The following is a 21774-nucleotide window of genomic DNA, read 5'->3' as shown; positions in this document are numbered from 1 at the left end:
TACTTTCCATGCCATGCCATTCATTGGTTTTAGGCATTGCGCTCTGTTTTATCTGCATCCTAGTTTTAATTTGTGTCACTTCGCATGGCAGCACTCGTGCACTTCGTGTGCCCCGCAGTGCAAATCATTCAAGCGCAATAATATTATAAATGCACCAACGGACACACACACGGGACGATGCGACTTCGGACGTGATCTAATTCCATTCTTTTCTAGCTCTCTGTAGTGTATGTGTACTTTTTTCCTCCTTTGCTTGTGATACAGCAAACTCGCATGCAAACCTTTTTTTCTGCCTTTGCAGATGACGCTGCTGCTGCTACTCGCTTCATTTCGCAGCGCTGGCGGGCAGTCGGCAGCATCGCACCCAAAGGGGGTGGAAGTGAACGAAAAATTGCAGCTGGTGCACTAACAGCAGCAGCAGCAGCAGCAGCAGCAGTGTCAGGCTGCAGCCAATTTCTAGCTGCAGCAATAAATCATCGGCCATAAGTTATAATTTCCCACCCGATCTCGCCGTGCCGCTGTGCTTTTCCTCTATGTGTGTGTCTATTTCTATAAATCAACTGTCCCGAAACGAGGGGGACACAGCCACAGCCTGTGTGCCGGTACCGTTCGTGACCGTTTCGCGCGGGTTGAATCTTAATTTTCTCACATACGCGCGGGTTGAGGTACGGGCGCGACACTGAGACACATTTTCGCTGTCAAAATTGTCGAAATCATTCGTTCGTCACGTACCTTGTGGGGTCCGTACTTGATAGAAAAAAAAGGAAAGAAATAACACCGGGGAACCTTTTTGCTGCGGGTGCAGGCCGCAGCAGAACAGTAATAGTGGGAGGCGAAAAAATGGAAAACTTCCCTACAGCGAGAAGCAATTAGTACGGACCTGAGCATCCAGCGTGCAAGCTGGAACCAATCGTTTTCACCTCTGGCAGACGTTCAATACCAATAGTGACCCTGTTTCAGAGAAGAAGAGATAGATAGAGAGTGATAAGAGGGACGGGAAAAACGCACAGTTCGTCACTGTTTCCTTCATTTCCATCATCATTACGCGAGCACACGGCTTTCCCGTGGGTTATGTTCTACTTCTCGCACACCGTGCCTGCCACCTGCTGCAACACTGACATGAACTATCCCTTTCGGGTACGGTGGAGAAAATTAAATTATGCAGTAATGGTAATTGAAAACTGTGCTCATTTTTCTTCTCAAACCATCGGAAAAAGGCCACAAACACACATACACACATACTTTTCCAGATTGGATTTTGCAACCGCCTTGAGGCTACGATTCAATTTGAAGTAATATTCACTTTTGCTGCATTCATCATACGAAATATTCATCAAAATGCAAACAATTCCCTCAACTCATGCTTTCCCGTTGCTGGCAGAGGCGCGTTTTTTTCCGCACTCGCGGTAATTTGCCCACATTGTGATGGGTCACATCATACCTTCATCAGCGGAGCAGTGCTTCATTTGCACCTTTTTGGCTAAGGTGGGTGAAATTGCTTTTGAACCCCGACAGCAACGAACGGTAAGAGAGAGAGCGAGCGAGCGAAACAAAATCAATCACATCAATTCGGCGCTTGTGGCGGAACGTTTGGCTGACGTTGTGGCGTCGAGTAAGCAGTTCGCCCGACGGCAAACGTTCGCCTGTCAACGGGACTGTCAACGGAGCTGTGTCGCGTGTGCCATCGGTATGCGCTCTCGAACTGCAATCCCGTCGCTGCAAATCGCGCTGAGATGGGAAGCAAAATGACGAATGCTTTTGCAATCATATTTGTCGTTCAGAAGAAGAAAAAAAAACACGGCTGAAGTTTATTAAGGGGTATTCTTCGTCCTCCCCCCTCTGTCTTTCGCTCTACTTCAATCTGTTATTCTAGGTTGCCTGAAGAGGGTGACAGGATGCAATTTCAGCAATATGGGAAGTGAGTCAAATGGCAGGTGTTGCTGCCGTGCTCCCTATTGCAATACAGGTTTTTTTCTGCTCGCCAAAATTGACAGATTTCATGCATTTCGATGCACACGGTGCCAATGCAGCAGATCAGAGGGTTTCGCATTTTTCACTCTTTCTTGCTGTGGATCATTCCTTTGTATCTTCCGTTTTTTTTTTTTTTTTTGAAAAAACGATTTTGTGAATTTGTAAGCATGGTATTGTATTTGAACTGTCGTCTTGGTGACAATTTTTCCTTCACTTCGTGGAAGCAATGATGATCACCTAATTCAATTTATCACATTGACTAGTTGGCGACATGTCCCATCTGGTAACGATGGTTGGCCAAATAGTTCTGCCACATTTTTCTTCAATTTTCGTTCAATTTTGAACATGAAATTGTATTCTAAGTAATTTGTTACACATTCATAAAATTTGGTAAATTTGTAAAGAGCTTAGGCAATTGTTTGTTTACTTGATTTCTAGTTCAGTTTGAATATATTCATATGAAGGTTCAATTGTTTTAATTATTAAGGAATCAATGATTATTATAGACATTATTCTTATTTTAGGGATACAGTTTTCAAATCTAATGATCGTTTTATGTTTAAATAGATGGTAGCTATACCTTACAATTGTACATATATCGGAACTCATACAATTCGATAGCTACATTAAGTTTAAAAAAAACGATAAAGATAAATTAACGATTGAATGAGACGCTATTCAATAAAAATGTAGTATTATTAAGGAATATGAACCCTAAGTGGTACATTCTCTTCTTCTTCTTTGGCTCAACAACCGTTGTCGGTCAAGGCCTGTCTGTACCACTTATGGGTTTGGCTTTCAGTGACTAATTGATTTCCCCCCATAGGAATAGGATAGTCAGTGCTACGTATGGCGGCACGGTCTATTTGGGGATTGAATCCATGACGGGCATGTTGTTAAGTCGTACGAGTTGACGACTGTACTACGAGACCGGCTCAAGTGGTACATTGTGTTGTGAAAAAAGATGTTTACAATAAATTGATGCGTGAACAAGGTAAATTTACCAGTATTTTAACATACAGTAAGTGAAACACGTTACATCTTCCTTAATGAAACTATTGATACAAATAAACACAACATATTAAACATTAATATCAATTCTTAGAGTGTAACCAAACATGCCGAGACATCTTCACGCCGTGCAGCGTGGAAAGGAAGCTAAAATAAACATGAATGAAATATTGAAATGATATAAACTTATTGCAATAGGAATGCAATGGATTGATTGTTGTGTATGACTCCACAATAATAATAATAAAAATAAACGATTTTTAACCAACACTCTCGTAAGAAACGTATAATTTTGATAGAGCTCGAACTCATAAGATAATGCTTGATACTGATGATTGGACTGCAGCAGGCCAAGACCGCAAAGCTCTGCAAAGATAAACTTTAAAAATAGTATTTAATTATCATTAAGTTTATTTCTTTTACCTGTTGTTATAAAAGCAATACAAATGGTCCTACATCATCTGAAAATTTGTTCAATATGAAAAAATTATACTGACTACGGCATTAATTACGTATGTTATCTGCACCTATGATAGAAGCATGGTAAAATATTAAAATAATTGAAAATAGGGTCGAAAGGTCATTTCGTTACATTATGCTGATTTACAGCGTTAGTTATAACACAATTTATGCTATAAAATCCTTAGTTTTCTCTTTAAAATGATGATTCATTTGACATAATCATGAATTTATGGTCACTTCTCCTGTGAAATACCACTGTTTGAGCATTTGAATCCTTTATAAAGCCCAAACAACATTTCTTGCCAATACAAATATCGGAATTATTTCTGAATAGTTCTAACAATATAATAAAATAATGTAATTTGCAAAATATGATACAAATATTGAATGCAGTACATCAAAATCTTAAAATGTCATCGTATGATTGAAATAAAAATCTGAAATCTGGCAACGATGGCGTAACATCAAAAGAATCAACATAACCCTTGGCTCTATTGAAACACTGCATTTGATCAATTTTAACTTAACAGACCAAAAATAATGTTTTGTCCTGTCTTTCTTCAGCAAAGCCAAAAAAACCACCACCACCACCACCACCACCCATTCACTGGTGGATTGATTTTCTGTGTGAAAATTCATGATACAGCACTTCAAACAAACAGCTCGCCCAAACAACTCCAATTGATCCCACGTCCGCCGACAAGTCCTTGACGTTCGGACCAACGCAAAGCGCCTCCACAGATCGGCTTGGGAACTGACCACCATGATGCATACCAATCGCCAACAACAAAAACAACAAAAAGGCCAAGCTATGCCAAAAATGCTGGCACGATGAAATGAAAATTCAAACCAACAGAAAGCAACGCCCACGCCCGCTTGGTATGGTAGCTGTTGTATTTTTGTGTTCACCAAAAACCCCACTACCACACACACACACACACAGACACACACAGAGTGGGCATTGCTGCAAGTGTTTCCAGTGGGCAGAAATAACAGAAACGAGTTTCGCATGCCATGAAGGGCCTAGTTTGGAGCTGTTTGTTTGCGACGCGTTTTTTTGTAGACTCTTTCTCTCATTCGGTCCGTTACTCGCGCGATTCAAACTTTATTTGCATTCCATTTGTTTGCGTGTGCTTGGGTGGAAAAGTCAGGCTGTGTTGGCTGTGTGCGCAAGGATAAAGAAGGATGGTACACTTCGACGAAAGTGGAGAAAAATATTACACACGCCCGCAGACTGAAACCGACCGTTCGGGTGGAGGTGCTGCTGTGTGAGCAAAAATTTTCACACCAATAAAGAATAAAGTTCGAGCGATCGTGCGCTTGTCGAGTGCTTTCAAATGAGAAACAAAACGCCCAAAAAAAGAAAAGGGGAAAACAAACAACACGACAAAACAACAGTCAGGAGCATAAGAGTGATACAGTTGAACAAATAAGCATACGCGGCGACTGCTGGCCGGCCGTTGATATAGCTTTGCCTGCACGTCAAAATCCAGCCTGTGTTTTCAGTAAACAAAGGTGCTTTCTGGCCGAAAGCTTGCCTTTATGCTTTTTTTATACCAGTTTGGCTGCAGTTTGCCAATTCACGAGGTGCTTCGTGGAGCGACTTTTTCGACACAGGATGATCCTTTGGAGTTTTTGCGAGTGTGTGTGTTTCCATGTTAAATTCACGATGCCCACGGGTGCACATTCAATGCAGGCAGAAATGAAAGCCAAACAGTATGTTCGGGAAGGATAATAACACCTGCTAGGAAGATAAAGAGCGAAAAGTCTTGCCTGGTTTTTATCAAACACGCTGCCGAGATTTAACTCGATCACTGGGACACTATTTCATCATCCTTCCTCATTCCTAGCCAGCGTGCGTCAAACGGGATGGGAGTGTCTTTCGCTCTTTGTCCTTCAAACGAGATGGTTGATTCGTATATAATTTCACTCACCGACACACACACACACACACACGCCCATAACGAACCTGTTTCCATCTCGTTCGTCTCTCGAGATTGGCCTGCTCGGGTGACACATAAGCCATGCCAGCTCGCCCAACACTTGCTTTCCAGGAAGCACGGAATTCATGGACACATTTCAAGTACCGAAAGCGAACCGCATGCATACATGACGCTTGAAATGGATACAGTACAGGCTTGGGTCACATTTCTATCCCGCCCCGGCCGGATCCCATAAGTCCTCCAGTTCCGGGCCCGGTGCGCCCAAAGAATCCTTCAAAACATTGCTTTCCAGTGGTTTCGCAGCGCTCGCTCGAGTGTGTGACGTTTGTTTTGTGCGCTTTGGAAGGAATAGCTGTTGACGATGGCGGTGGTGTGATGGTGGCGGCTGCAATCAAAGTCCAAGGCCACACACACACACGCTCACTCCGCAGAGCGGCTCCCTTTGCCTACGCTGACTTATCTTTCGCCGCGAGCGTGGATGAACTGTAGATATCTTCACGTGAGTTGTGATACGTCCTGTGCGTCACCCGGCGACGACCCAACTGGGTGGGGGATTGGATTTGTCTGTCGAAGCACATTCCTTTGGAGACCTTCCGCAAAGGTAGCAGAGGTGCCGCACGATACCATTGCCACTCCCCACGGGAAGAAATGATTCCGTTGTGTTGCATGCCTAGCATTCGCACCCGAAAAGGTGAAAAACTACCCCATCGGTGATGGGTTGTATGGGTTGGTTGGTGTGGAATGGACTGTCTTCCGTACCCAGGTGGAAGCAGCGCCGAGTCTTTAATATCCGGGCCGAGCTTTGTCACGAAGCGTAACGAGCGGGCTTGACGCGTGCAGGTGCGAAACATGCGGCAATGGCGCTTTCTCCTCCGAGAGCAATTTCCACCGTGTGGCAAAAACGACAGCGCAGTGAAACGAAAGGCCCTTTTTCGCGTGGCGGGGATTTTTAAAAGGTCCAACGGTCTCGCTCGGCTTTTGGAATGTGACAATTGACTGAAATTAGAAGCCGTGGTCTCTGCGGTTCACTTTTGCGGTGGTGGCGATGGTGCTGTAAGCGGATTTTATCACGCCCAACGGGGATCCACGCTGGCTGACATTGCTGTATGGGTCGGCGTGGTGAAAGTTCGTTGTATATTTGCTTACACTAATAGCAGCTGAGCAGTTAACAGATCGTTACCAGAAGGAGTAGAATGCAGACCGGCCCTAGTTGTTACTTAATCAACGGATGTGTAGCATCAAGGTATTTTTGATGTAATATCCCAAAAAATACTCGAGGACAACAGTCCCAGTATTAAATTTTCAACATTCAGTAACTTAAGATCAATTGCGACGAATTTAATGGTTGATGAATCAGATTTTTGATATTCTCAAAATAATATAACAAAAAATGTTAAGTTGTTAAAAATTATTTGGATGACGCTTCAATACAGCTTTGATCCATGTTTAATGCTTATTTCTTCAACATTTATCTTTGTTTTAGTTTATGACAGTGTAAAACAACTCAAAAGCTCAAAATGTTTAAAAACATATTTTTTTGAGAAGTTAATAACAACCAAGCTGAGATACCATTTCTTCCCACATCACCTCCTGGGGATATTAATTTCAGCCATAAATCATCCTAGAACACCGCTTTCCTTCTTTCCCTGTGCATATTTGATCTACAAATTATAAACCACTTTCTCATCAAACTGTGTGCGCTCTGCATACATTGTGCTGGCCGTTGTTTCATCGTCATCTACACTCCGATTAGTTTTGCTTCCTCTCCGGTTTGTTTACCTTGCCAGGAAAATCAGGAAACCACATCTCATCTCAAACACATGGTAGAACAAAAACCGAAGAACCTGAACCATTCCATCTCCTTCCCCCCAAAGGCATTATTTCGTTATTCATCCACGGAGAGGGATCCGCTTTCCCCACAGAAATCCGTTTTTCGAGAGAATGTGCGCCAAAACCAAGCAACAAAAAAGTGCAGTCATTTGTCTTTTTCACTATTTTCCACACGACAAATCGTGCCGCATTTCGTCAGCCTTTCGACAGCTCACGGTAAACGGGCTACAGCCGGGTGCCATTTCTGGGCGGGAGCACCCGGGCACAGATCCAGGATGAGGTGAAAGCGTTTGCCGTTCAGATGCTTCCGCAAAATTTCCTCCCCCACTCTCAACCAGCGCTTCCTCGGCCATGGTGACGGCTACGGATGTGTGCTGCTGCACGGGAAACGGCTCACAGTGGACAACGGTGTGAGCAAATGATATATACGTTCGCAAACATACAACGGATGATAGAGTTTGTCCTTCGTTTTTGTGTGTGTGCTCCGCTACAGCTGGTGGAAAAGAAATGATATCCTTCATCGTGCCCACTGCTTGCTTGTGCTTAAGAGTTGTAGGATGTCCTGCGTACATTCGTTTATTCCGTTCCTTTTTTCCCCCAAAAATAAACTATCATTACCAGTTTAACTAGAAAACGGGCTTCGTAATAACACTTTTTTACTCTAACCACTCTGGCTCGTCGCTCCACACTCATCGTTTGTCTTTGCTTCTCTCTCTCATACCGTCTCATTTGACGCTTTCTTTTCAGATAAACCCGGAAAGCCCGATAGCTCCTGACGTAAACGTTTTTCACTGCTTTTGGGGCGGAGCTTGGCGACAGTGAATGTGTGGTCGGGTGCAGGAGCCAGCCGAGCGTGTTTTGTAAAGTGTCGTTTGTTGCGCTGCCTCGGCTAGGAAGATGAAGCGACATCGTTAGCATCATGAAAGGTGGTAAGTGCAATTTCTTCGGTACTTTTTGTTTTTTGCTTTATTTGCTACTTGCGCTGCTTGCGCAGCACTGTTGCTCGTTAATGGCGGGCTGTTTGTAGCCGATCGGACTCACTTGCCAGCTATATTGGCATCTTTGTTGTGGTTCAAGTTTCCTGTCGTTTGAGTTATCCTACGGGTTGAGGTTGAGCGTAATGTTAAATAATTGCATAATCGAGCAGAAGAAATATTTAAACAGAGCCGCGTTGATTGCTTGTCTTTCTTTTACCAAACATTGAATGTATTTTACTTCCTGGTCGTGATATGTTTTACACCAAATTTTCATTACAAGTTTCAATACAAATAGTTACAATAGTGGTAATATAAGAAATAATGAAAACCCACATTTCTGGGATCTTTTTCTTCTAGGGTTTCAAACAGCTTCCTCCAAAAGGCACGAAACGACTAACGAACAAGAAAAACAATTTCCCTGGGATTCAGTTTCCACCTGGTGACCCTTTAAGTGTCTTGTACAATGTAGCTCCCGCTGCAAAAAGTAGTTAGCTTTTCCATCGCTTTCCTCCACTCTTGCCACCAACTTCAGACAAATCAACCGACACACATACACACACACACTGTACCTTTTGAAAGGTTTTCATAATGTCCTTGCCTGCCAGCACTGACTGAGTGACATGCATCCATCGCCGCTGGGCACTGGTGTTCCCGTGTCCCGTAGCATCCAACTCACTCGAAGGCGCTACCATTCAGGCGAACGGACAAACTTTTGTAACTATTTATTTATATCTCACTCCGATGCTCTCGCCTCCCCGCCACCTGGCAAGTCCTTTGGCACGTTGATCCGTCCTTTGGCAAGAAGCAAGGGAGGACCATTTCATTCAATGCAGCCAAGCACAACCGGTTCGCAAACATCCTTCACTCACCTTCATACATGGCGGGACCGGTTCGAGCGAACCTTTCGGTTCCGGATGAATGCGAAGTTGTACCGTTCCCCCTTTCCCCCCTCTCTTCTCCTTGGACGAGCTTTACAAAATGGAGCAAAAGACGATGAGGATGACGACGACGACGACGACGACGGAGGACTGCGTCATGCGTCGCCGTTTCCTTTTTGCCTGTCGTTCCGCACGGATGACTTTCTTGTGCATTTTGTGTCTTGGGGGAGCGGCAAACAAACAAAAAAAGAAATACTCTTTTTATCGCAGAAGAAGAACGGGTTACTTACTCACAAGACATAAGCAGGGGAGCTGAATACGCCAAGACGATACCACTAGCGCTATACACAGCACCGTACGACAAATTGTATGATGTAACAACGTTTAAACCAAATGAACCGGGGACGGGGCACACGCTTTTTTGCCGTTCGCTCTCCACGTCCCGCACGTTCTCGCTGCACGGGCAGCTTACCAGCTTGCATCAACGAATGGCACCGTAGCGGCAAGATGAATGAGGAGACTAAATTTGTCGCAAATGGGTCAGAATTTGCTTTTTATCGAATCATCCCCTGCTCCGTCGTCCCGCACCGTGCCGAGGGATTGCTTTATTTTGTGCTGCAGTGTGAAAAGTGATGAATTTGTGTGTCGAGCTTTCCTATTTCTTCGTGGTGCGTTTGTTGAATCGCAACAAAATGTTGAATACTTTGCGTTCCATCTTCAGCATGATGGAAACTGCTGATTCATTTGCTGCACTAGCGGGAAGGGATTGAAATCTGATTAACTGAATTGACCTCCTTTTTTTTTGGGGCGAAAACTTGTTAAATCGGACGTTTTGCTCGGCTAAAGATACACTTGCGTGGTGAAAGAGTTGCGTTGTGCATTGGGTTTGATATGGATATCGAAACCAAATAGAATTTTGAATGATTTTCCGAAAAGAGAACGAATAGATTCCTCTTTTTGGGGAATGGATTATACAAAAAAATAAGGCTACATTTATTACAATCATCTGGTATTATATTCGTCAACTTGCACGACTTAATAACATGCCCGCCAAGTGTGGACAAGTTCAAGCCTCATATGGGTCGTCCTTCCTGAGGATTGACTATCCGGTTGCGTGGTATTGAAAACAGTCTCGTAAGCCTGTGGAGACCGTCATGGACAGCACTATATTGTAGTTTAGTACGTCCTATAGTGTAATATGCTAGTATAGTGTGGTGTCCAACTAGAGCCGCCTGGATTGCTAGAATCGACAAAATCCAAAAGAAATTTTACACGCACTGCCACCATACGGTTACTAGGTCGCCATAACGCTCCTCTTCCTCACTACTCCCCGTGACTATCGTGATGACCACCGACTGAAAATGTCGCGACCAACTGACTGACCAAGAGTTGGTTGCACAAAATGTCACCAAGCAAGTGATGGTTAAAATGTCACCAACTGCTTGAGTCTCACCTCGGATCATTACAGCAGAGCACATGACGCTGACATTACTTTGTTTCAGTGGGCATTTGTCATGACAATGTCAATGATATTTTGCAGAGCTGATCACAGTAAAAAAAGTCATGACAAAGTAACTGATCAAACGTTGGTTGCTAAAATGTCACCAAGCATGTTCTGGTCGCACCTACTGTTTGAGCATCACCTTTGATTATCACAATTGAGTACGTGACGCTGACATAGATTTTTTTACATTGATAGTAACATTTTGCAGCACTGGTCCTCCCTGTATCGCTAATAGTCGTGTGTCAGGCGCTTAACGTCAGGCTAGGTTAAATTTAAGCGCTTTCTCTTCATTTCTAAGATTAATTTTAGGTCCTATATTCAGTTCTTATTTCGCAGCATATATTTATAATCAATAAAATGATAGTATTATACAATAATAATGTCACGTAGGACGCCAAATAGAAGAAGAAGGTTACATTTATAACTACATAAAAAAACTGTTTAAACACAAGCCATTTCACTTGAAAATGGGATGTTTTAAAATTGAGGTTGTAATAATCAGATTCAGTATATAATAAACAAACTTGTATCTTTTTCATGTTATTTTTTCTATCGCCATTTTGTTGAATTATGCTAGTTCTTGAGGAAATAAGAATTTCCATTAAAATTAATTTCAATGAAGGGGTTGAACACTCACAACTTGCAAATAGAAGAGGAGAATTATTTAACTATTACTATTATCACCTTAACGAATCGATTCAACACCACCACCAACGGCACTCAGTAACACCAAGTCAAAGCAGCATACATGGTGGCACCTTTTTACCATATCCCTTCATAAATATTTCCGGCAGATGCCGGTTATTGAGCAAAAGCACACACACACACATAAAAAGATCGAGATTTGATCGTGCTTATCGGAACCGTTCATACATTTTCCCTCATCATCACATTTTACTTTATGTTGATGTTTTGACTTTTTCACCTTTCCCAACTCCGGTTTGGTTCCGAAACACGCTTCAGAAGCACACCCCGCGCTCACCAGTGTGCCGATTCGAAGCCGTGATCATGGGCACGCTTCTAAAGCTATATTTATGGGCATACTTTTTAGACTGTGAACGCCTGGTTTTCTGTTTCTTTTTTTTTTTTTTTTTTTGGTTGAACTGTATTTGGTGTACCTCACGCATATAGTTTCGGCCCGGTTCAGCTGGGGATTGGTCCCTTTTGAACCGTTCTTCGAAATGTCTGGGCCCGCCACCCCTAGTGTGTGTGTGTGTGTGTGTGTGTGTGGAAGTTAATTTTCATCCGCTTACACTCGTTATCGGTACCGCAGCCCCAGGTTTCGGACCATGGCCCTTGGTCAATGGGCAGGAAACACGGCATAAAGTAGCATTTTCACGATTGGATTGGGATTAAGTTGGCGAACTTTTTCTCCAACGGTACAGCATACCGGGTCCGGGTGTTTGCACGCGGCAGGTCTGGGGACGATACGGTGGAAACGGTTGAGTCGGGTCGTGAAATGAATTATGATCAAATGTATAGTCCCACCGGGTTTGGCGGTGGTATCGATGGATGTTGCAGCAAGTTTATAGTGTTCGTCGGGGAGGGTTGGACTCGCAGAGAGAAGCGGTAGAAAAATGATAAATAAGTGTACCGATAGTTACCGGCGGTCTTCAGGGAGATTCCGGTGTCAGAAAGTTCCTATCGGACAGGTCGTATTGTAGCCTGGTAATGGAAAGGTCAGTCAAAAAACAATTTAATTAAAATGCTACCTTTTTAAATCATTCAGCGTACGAAAGTGGTTTAAACATCAATTGAGAAGTGTAATTTCATATAGCATACACCTCTTACTGTGCCTTTGTGGCTTAAATTTCAAAAATTCCAAACCCATAATTAATTGACTTTCCAGAACACAACACCTCTCAAAATCACAATAAAAAGGAGTCATAAATACTCACTTCCCTAATTACCACCCGGTTTGTTGGCCACTCGCCAGGAAAATCCAGCAGAATGGTTTCACAAATGACAGATTCAATGAAGCTGCTCCCGCTGACAGTCGATGCTGATTAATTGTACGTCAATGCGGTGGTGGAAACAGCTCGAAACCATCCCTGCCGACCGTCACCACAGCGGAAGAAATACAGTGAGAATTATTATCACGAAAACATTGACAGGCATTAATTCTTCCCGCGGCTGAGGTTGGCGTGCGGCAAACTGTTAACTGAAGTGTCCCGGGTTCTTTTTTTACCCGCCACTTCCTTCCGCACCTTCTGAATCGGCAAAGCTTACCTAATCAGTGCCGCAGCGTGAAACTAGCATTGCGGGACTCCCGTGAACTTGAAGCACCGTTCCGACCGACGAGCAGCAGCACGGCTCGAAGCACGGATGTGGTGTGAGCAAAACTTTTCCGAATTGTTTCCGCCTGCCCGTTCCCTCGTGCCCGTCGGTCGCTATCATGCTGCTCATCAAGCTTGCGGTGGACGTTGTTTGGTGCCTTTTAGTTTGGCTATCGGGCAAAAAGTAAATCAAATTGACGCTATCGATCCAATTATTCCACAGCTAATTAATCAAGTGAGTGAATAAATTTGCGCCTCAATTTCTTTTGCTGCCGCACCGGTTGCGCGCGCGCTCGGTTGATGAATTCCGTGTCCGATTGCCTCGTGATGAGCTGGGTGGTTTTGCCTTGGTGTGCGCTACTGTCTTGCGAAGGTACACAGCCGTAGTCTGCAGTGCGGTTCATTACAGTTTGCCGGGCTGCGGTGAATAATCTCGAACGGGCGAGAGCATTGATCTTGAAAAAGGAAAATTCAATCACTTTCGTAGGCAATGCGGCGCTAGCAAATCATATCGAATTCGGTTCGAACGTTCAATGTGGCTTTGGTAGCACGATGACATGGGATGCTTCTCAATGCTTAACCTTTAAGTTGGCAACCGGATACCCGGGTATTTTTTTCAACTTTAAACTGCCATAACTTTTGATTCATTGCTTTTATTGACCTGAAATTTGCCGTAGCCTCCCAACTTTTAATTTTTGATTTTTTGGTGCATAAGTTGTAATTTTTAACAGCCTGTAAGTATTTTATTTTGATTTTTTTTACTTTACCACGTAAGTTGGCAACCAGCATACCCGGGTATTCCATACATTTTGTATGGAGAATGACGTTTCTCTCCTTCCTCTTTTCGTATTGTGCTTATTTTCGAGTCAAATTCAAGCGGTTCCAAATTTCAATTTGACCGTTATTTTTATATTAAAATGAAAAAAAACTTAATGAATGAATGAAATAGAAGAGAATACATGGTCGACATTACTTACTTACAGCATTAAAATATAGAAAGCATTGTTTACCTATGAAAATCGTTAATTTTTTGCATCAAAACGTGTGGAATACCCGGGTATGCCGGTTGCCAACTTACGTGTGTAAATCTGGTTGCCAACTCTACGGTTAATGCTATTGATCTGTATTTAATTGAATCGGAAGGTGAAAGACAAAGGCGCCAGCATTGCTTTGTTAGGAAAATGCAGACGATCAAGATAAATTGATTTATTTATTTAATTGGCTTATACCCAAGGTTTTATACCTTTTGTAAAATATGACTTTAACGCTTTGTTTAAGAATGCCCTCGAAACTGAATAACATAAAGTTATGGAAACTTTTAGAAATATTATTTGATTGAATAAAATAAAAATACTACTGAAATATTCAATTCAAAACTAAAGATACTAAATTTGGGTTTTAAATTGTTGATTGTTATCACTCAATTGTTGATTGACTCATCACCATTAAAACAATTGTTTCTATTTCTGAGATTATTTCTATTTTTATTGATTACTTTTCTTATATTCTGATTAAATTATCTTTTTTTATTTATCAAGTAACTATTTATACACAAAAATCGTACAGTAATAGCAATTTTATTGATAATAATAGTAAAGTGAATGGATTAAGGAGATATGTTCTTTGTTCACAGAAACTACTAACATGCTTGTGATAAAAACTTCAGTCAATGAACGTTTATCACTTTAATACAACCTTTTTTTTATTATTTAACGGTATCGCATTAATACAAAAGCCGCAATAAGCTTGCCTTCTTTACACTCTCTTCTCTATCACCGGCACACATAACAACCTCACGCTAATAACGTTGATTAAAATTGTCCCGCAGTATTACTGCCACTTAGCGAGTTCGTGTGTAATAGTCTACATTGCAGTACTCCTCGCTGCTTTCCTCCCTGCGATTTCAGCCCTTTCCCCCAAGCTATCAGACCTGCCTGGAGTGGTGAACCGAAATAAAACACTTAACACCCTCGACTAAAGGCAGGGAGCATGTTGCACGGTTAGGGGTGGTAAAACTAAAAGTTTTCAGTCGCTATTGTTACGCCCCAAGCCTCCTTCAAGCCGCTTACTGAGTGGTGAATTCACGCCAAATCCCTTACGAAAGGGTGCAGAGCAGCGGCGGTTTGCTTCGGTTGGCGCGGTAAAGATGAGGTGACAATTTAAATTATCCAACCGTCGAAAAAGCCCACGTTCCTGCCAATCAGTCTATCTGGCAAGACCTAAACCACGAATTAACTAACACACCCACAAACACACACACATACCGGTGCAAAGGTACGAAGCAGCAAGGATAAAGCGGCACGAAGTTCCATCCACCAGCCGCGGCGGAACGCGAACAGCCATCCGGAATGAACACGTTATGGTAATTTTGCGTGTTGCCGGTGAAATGTTTGAAAAATCCATTAACCATCACCATCGGCGAAGGGAGCGAGCCGAGAGACACCCGGCTTTCAGGGGAACGGTTTCCGTCATCTGCCGAAATGTGCTGGTTTCGTCACGCCACGTGGCAGCCTCGGTCGGTCGGTGGAGACGCATGGTGCTTCACGCCAACACCAGCACCAGCGGCGCAAACGAAGGCTTAACTATCACAACACGCCACTGTTTCTGCCCGGGCCCGGCCTTTCCCTTGTTAACTTTGTCCCTTTTTCGATGGTACGCCAGTCCTTTTCGTCCGTCCTCCCCCCCACTGTGATGACTCTTTTTGGTTGGCGTCCGTACCGACACAAACACGGCGAAATCGGTCACGGAGACGAATAAACAAACCCAGAACGGACAGACACCCGGCGTAGGGTCTTTTGGGGTGAAGGTAGCTGTGAGGAGGAGAAAAAAAACTGCCCTCCACAAAATGCCCCGCCAGCAGCAAACCGAATAAAAAACGCTCGACAAAAACGCCCCGTGGCTCGCCGTTTCACCGGTAAGGGATTTTTTAATCATACTTTCCAGTGGCTGACCGGGTGGCACGACCCCTCGAGCCCGGTGGCTCACTTTAATCACTTGATTAGATGGCCGTTGGTGGTGCAGATTTGCGCCAAAGATCTGATTCTGGGAGGGGAAAAATGACCCGCTGGGAAGTGAGCGTGAAAGTGCGGAATTATTAAGAAAATACATTTTGTTGGGCATAAAGAGGATGGTTTTTTGTTTTGATCGCAATTCTCAACGTCCAAGGTAACAGTTTTTCTTTGCATAATAATTCTGTTACAATTAAAATGAACGAAAGGAGCAGAATGCTTTTTTTATCATAATAAAATGATGATAATTATAATTTTAAAAAATCATAAGCGTATCTTTATGTACTTTGTAACGATTTTTTGAACCAAGGTTTATACACCATCTAATTTACTATACAACCACCATTCTTAATATGGTTCTTCGTCTTCAATAAACTGTCAACCAATTAGCATTGATGTAACTAATAATTCACAAACACCTGACGCTGGGTTTGAATTATGGTACGAGATCGCACAGGAACATCATTTTTATGCCCATTTACATGACAAAGTTGTGTTTATTTTCTCGCTAATGAGCACTCATCCTTACCGCCCATCACTCATCTTGAACGCAAGGCCCGCTCATTGTAAAAAGAGAAATTATCCCAATCATAATCGGCTCACCCGGAGCTCCATTGCACAACCGCTCGGGGAGGTCCACGCCTTTCATCGCTCAAAGCAGCACACGAACACGAACAGGGAAGACATATCAGTTCACGCCTTTCCAGTTGGCGGATGACTTATTGTCACGGAAACTATCAACCGAAGCGCATCACCATCATCATCATCGTCAAAACTGTTTCCTCCCTCCCTTGGCACCGGTTTGGATGGCACCGGTTTGGAAAGGTACGACTACTACCCTTGGTAAAACCGTGCCGCAAACGGGCAACGGCACTTAAACGATGATGCCCTAACACAACACACACACACACACACAACCAGCCCACCCAGTCGGCACATCGGGACTCCCCTGTTGCATCGGCACGGTGGGCTGTTTTGAGCTATTAGAAAATTAGTTTTGACTTTTAGTGACCATTCCAACGGCGAACGGTGGGGTGTTTCGGGGCCAACACATGACACAAGGAGATGGCACCTTTACTGCCAGCTCTTTCCAGTTTCGCTCCTCTCTCCGTAAAGGGTGAACGTGAGTGGAAAAGAGCACTCACAGGGAGAGGAGTGCAAAAATGAAACATCGTTACTCCGGATCTCGTTCGCCGGAGTTTTAGCGTGGCGGCCATGGCCACTGTCACTTATTAATAATTCACGGTCTTTTGGCAAACATATGCCCGGGTGTCATTCCCTGTCCTACCTCAAACACGAAACCTCAGACACAACGAGACGGTCAAATCGCTTCTTCGTGAGTGTATCTGTGTGTGTGTGTGTGCTTGTGTGTGATGGTTTTATTTTGCTCAAAACGTTCGAGAGAACTTGCCGAAGACGCTGGTTTCACGACGAAGACACTACCAGCAGCAGCACCAGCACCGTCGGGAGCATGAACAGATGTGTTTCGAGCACACCGGGGAATGAATTATGCATATTTACAACCTTGTTTACATTGCGCGGAAACCGGGCGGGTTGTTTGGACGGTTTCTCGACCATCGGCGTACCGGCGGCCTGACACTGCCTGGCTGCCTTCTACAACTAACGCCGTTGCGCCAATGCGTGCAACCCCCGGGTCCACGCGGTACCGATGTTTGTGGATGGATTGGTGCTGGGTGGTTTCCACTGGCTCTGCATTAATTGTGGCAAACTGTTGTCTCGGCTGTCTGGTTGCATGCAAAAAAAAAAACTCCGTTTTGAAATATTTAGCAGTGCCAAAGCAGAAGAGCCACTTACGGAGGGGTTTTTTTTTGCTGTGTCCATTTCTCTCTTGGATGGTACAGAATTGTCCGCACCACGTTTCCCGATGACAATTGAATACATCCGACACACGCACTTGTGTTTATCCATTCTCGGCAAAGACAAACATTTACTCGTGTTTCGACCGGTGCTGTCGGTTTGTTGTGTGTGTTCTCGTGAAATGTGTACGTTTACATTTGTGGATTTTTGCTGCGTTTCACAAAACGGAAAGTGATGTCCGTTTTCCACTTTTGTACAAGTTTAGGAGGAGCTGTAAAACAATTGCACTGTTGACGTTATTGGTTGTTAGGTACGTAGCTGGGAATGGTTGGAATTCAAACGAACGAAACATATCCGTACAGAAGTGACTGTATGGACAGTGGTACAAAAATACAAACGAAAACATAGAAAACCGTTCACAGTGACAACCACCGTTCCCGCACACTTTGGCGAAAGGTTGAGGGGAAGAAACCCCCATACCGGGAACCACCCTATACCCATCCAGCTCACGTCCGCGACGGTAATGGGTAATGGGTTCCGTTCCGAGAACATATTTCCCCAACGCTTACCCTTTCGGCTGGATCGCGTATCGGTTTCCACTCGCTTCTTGGAAAGTGTGTCAATACGTACCGAGCAAGGAGGGAATGAAAACACCCATTTGTGTGTGAATATGTCTGTGTGTGTGTGTTTGCTCTTTCTCTTGCTTTGCCATCGATCGATCGACAGCGTGTGGGATTGTTTTTACAACTTTTGACCAACTGTTTCACCCTTGCCTGCCATTGCTGTTTGCGTTCGCTTGAAGCGCACGGTAGGGGCGTGCTACCGTCCGATGAAGCGTCGATAAGTGTGGGAAATTTGAAAACAATATTCCGGGTTTTAATTACATTTCCACGACGGTTCCAGGGGGGGCTTTTTTAAAACCGCTAAAAGACAATAATGACGTAGAAAAGGTGGAAAATCGATTCCGTGGACAACTTGCTAGGGACAATGAGAGGTTATGGCAATGGATCTTTGGCAATCCCTTTTCTACACTACTTTTAATAATAAAATGAAATTGAATCATTCTCCACATTTCTATTCTATATCTATCTCTCCTGCAAGCATGAAACTGTGCAACAAAAACTGTGCAAAAAACATGATTATCTCTCCACATCTCTTTGACTGCCCTCGCTCGGCTAAACCTTCACTTTGCCAGCGTTTGTTCGCAAGCTAGTTGACAGATGTCCAAAAAGATAGCGGCCGCATTCCTCGCCACTGTCTAACAGCGGACAGAACAACGAAACGACAAACAAGTGGCCGGCTTCAAGTATCACTGCCAGCGATCGGAAGCTATCGTGCTTGTGTCATCGAAACGGTCGCTACCAGTGGTCGCCACCGTGCCACTGTTTAATTAGCTAACTTTAACAACCCAACCAGCCAGCCCATCCCAAAAGCCCCGTCCTGTTGGCCAATCAACACGGGCCCTGCACAATGGAGCCAACGCCGTCGGTCCCGCGGCGGAAAGCGGACGGAATTTAGTACATCGTAAAACTCTTCACCAAATAAAAACGCAACCAGAGGAAAGCAAAAAAGCAAAAAAAAGAGCGCCGGAAAACCATCCGAGACGCACCGAAATCAAACGATCTTTCTTTCGTTTTTCTGTTTTGCCCACTTCGGAAAATTTGCGCTTGGGCAATTTCGATTCCGGGGGCAGTCGCATTTTCGCGGCGCCAATCAAACTCATAACCAATTTATCGTACACTTTATGGCCGTTCCGGCCGTTCGCTCTTGGAAGTGGTAGCGGCGCGTACGGTCAGCGCGCTTGTCGCTGTGGTTGCCCGGCCGCGTCAACAAACAGCACTGGGAAAGAGAGGGGGGGGGGGGGGGTCATCCAGCCAGCCACCGCCACCGTTTTGCAGTCTGGTTGGCGGTGTTAAGGCGCGCGCGGATTTTATTGCTTACATTTTATGATTGTTTGTCTTTTGGTCTCTCCAGAACCGGACTCTTCGGCCTTCTCGCCCTGCGCAGTGACGCGCTTATTAGGAGCAGCAGAACAGTGAAGAGTCGTTTAAAGTTGAATGTGTGAAAGCGTTCGTTGACAGACAACGGCCTACGACCTACGCTGGATGGGTCGGACAAGACAATGGGCGAAACGCCGCGCACAGTGCCCTCGGCGCTTGGCGTGCGAATTTAAGGGCGACAGAGTGCCCCGGGTGGCGCGTCCGATGGCGCGTCAACCCGAACCGTAATGCGTTTAGCCCATTACTGCGTTCGGGGTAATCCAATTAAAGTTTGATTGTGCTAAGTGCACTTTGCTGTAGTGGTTTCGCTAGGCAGAACGGGTGGATACGATCGCTGAGCGAAGGAAATGCAAAACTGGCAGAACAGTAATTCCATATTTGCCACCCAAAGCCCTGCAATCGCGGGCGGGCCATATTTCTACGTGCTGGAAAAGGTGCTTGCCGCACTGGTGCTACCACATTCTTTACATAGATTTCCGGCAGTTGTTTTCCTGCCGCCGTCGCTTCTGCCTCCCTGTACACGTATGTCAACACAGTTCGCCACTTCTTCGCCGCTGGATTTGCTGGTGAAGAGAAAAAATATTGCCCACTAAAAACAGGGCGAAGAAAAAAGGGGTTATGAACTACTGACTAGGGGGTAGCAATGCTCCAGTACGTTGCAGGGCCACTATACTGCATTACGGGTCTGGCCTTACGGTCGTTGCATATGCTGCACCGCTGCACTGTGCCGCAACCGTGAATGCCATTCATTAGTCTTCCGGGAGCGTGTGCGGCCAGCGAGCAAACGAACGAGGGAGCGAACGTGTGCGGACAAAAAAGAATAGTGTCAGCACCAGGGTCGCCTTTCCCGCCTTTCTTGCCAAGCAAACATGCAGCACCCGTGGTGCAATGTGGGTGCATATAAACAGAAGGAAAATATAATTTAAGAACAAAAACGAAAAAAAACAGTATGCAGCAAATTAAAAGGAAATGTACTGCTTTACCGAGTTTGCACTGCACTGCTTCACGGTATGATCTCTCTATGTGTGTGTGTAAGAGGTGTGCACTTGTTTTATCCGGTTATAGTTATTCTCATGCTGGTTCATTCATGGAATGCTCATATGGTTATACTTTTCACAGCCAATTAAATAATATGGCGCAGTGGACAGTACAGAGAGTCGTGTAGGGTTGCTCGAACTTCATTTTAACTAGGCAATACATGTATGAAACATGAGTTGCATAAGTGTACATTACTTATTACTCATTACAATTACTTATTGTTCAAAAGCCAAATAAATTTGATAAAATTAAGAAAATCAATTTTTGTGGATTTTTATTTGTTTAGGTAAGAAGGTTTCTTTCGCGAGTGTAGTTTAGTAACGAATTGTAGTTTAGATATTCTGACAAATGACCAACTTTAATCAACCCACAAATTGAATCAGTCTCAGGTTGCAGAAAACACACCTAAAACGGAATAATCAAACATTTAAAATATACTGGAGAAGAAAAAGTTTTAACGTAAACTGAGCTGAAATCTCTTTCTATAATGTCCTTGCACTGCATATAGACAACCACCGGCACCAATGAAAAAAGGGCCCATTTGCTGTCCTCCAATCCTTCAACTCACGAGTTTCAAAATCAAAGTCCTGCTGGGAGTTAAAAAAATAAAAAAAATAATAAAAATCTCTACCAAGTACTGCCTTTAACCTTACTCACCAGTGCAATGTAATGTTTAACGCCCACTCCTACATCTCTTTTGCACATTTGCACTGCCATCAAAACCCAACCGTACAGGGGGGTTGAGGGAGGGCAAGGGCCTTTGCTAGGAAACTTTCACGCTAGAATGGAGTGCACGACCCACGGCTGCTATTTAAAATGTCCTCAACTGTTGGTCCCGGCCCGGCGGCAAAGCAGGAAAACAAGCTGAACCTACATTACCAATGTGACCCGCGGCTGACAGCACTGTTCCTATGTGCAGTGGCAAAAAGTACCCGCAGAGCACCCGCCCAGCTTCACCGCGGTGGAAAGTAAGGCAAATGTTTTCCACCAACTGTGTACGATCGTGTGGTCGCGGGAGTGGAACAAAGAACAAAAAAACTCTTTTCCATCTTTTCTTC

The 21774-nt window shown here is 44.2% G+C and overlaps 1 protein-coding gene across 7 annotated transcripts in view; it reads left to right on the top strand.

Moving 5' to 3' along the window:
• The window catches only part of LOC1270054 (potassium voltage-gated channel protein Shal), a 121111-nt gene that overhangs the window by 53213 nt on the left and 46124 nt on the right, over window positions 1-21774 (top strand). For all 7 annotated transcript variants that reach the window (XM_061646029.1, XM_061646026.1, XM_308716.3 and 4 more), the window contains exon 4: window positions 7965-8146. The gene's annotated coding sequence lies outside the window, so the exon portion shown is untranslated. The remainder of the gene's footprint in view (window positions 1-7964; window positions 8147-21774) is intronic.

Source organism: Anopheles gambiae, chromosome 2 (assembly GCF_943734735.2).
Source record: "Anopheles gambiae chromosome 2, idAnoGambNW_F1_1, whole genome shotgun sequence".
In the NCBI taxonomy this organism is placed as follows: domain Eukaryota; kingdom Metazoa; phylum Arthropoda; class Insecta; order Diptera; family Culicidae; genus Anopheles; species Anopheles gambiae.
Note: the sequence above shows the minus strand (reverse complement) of the source record. Positions and strands in the feature narration are given on the sequence as shown.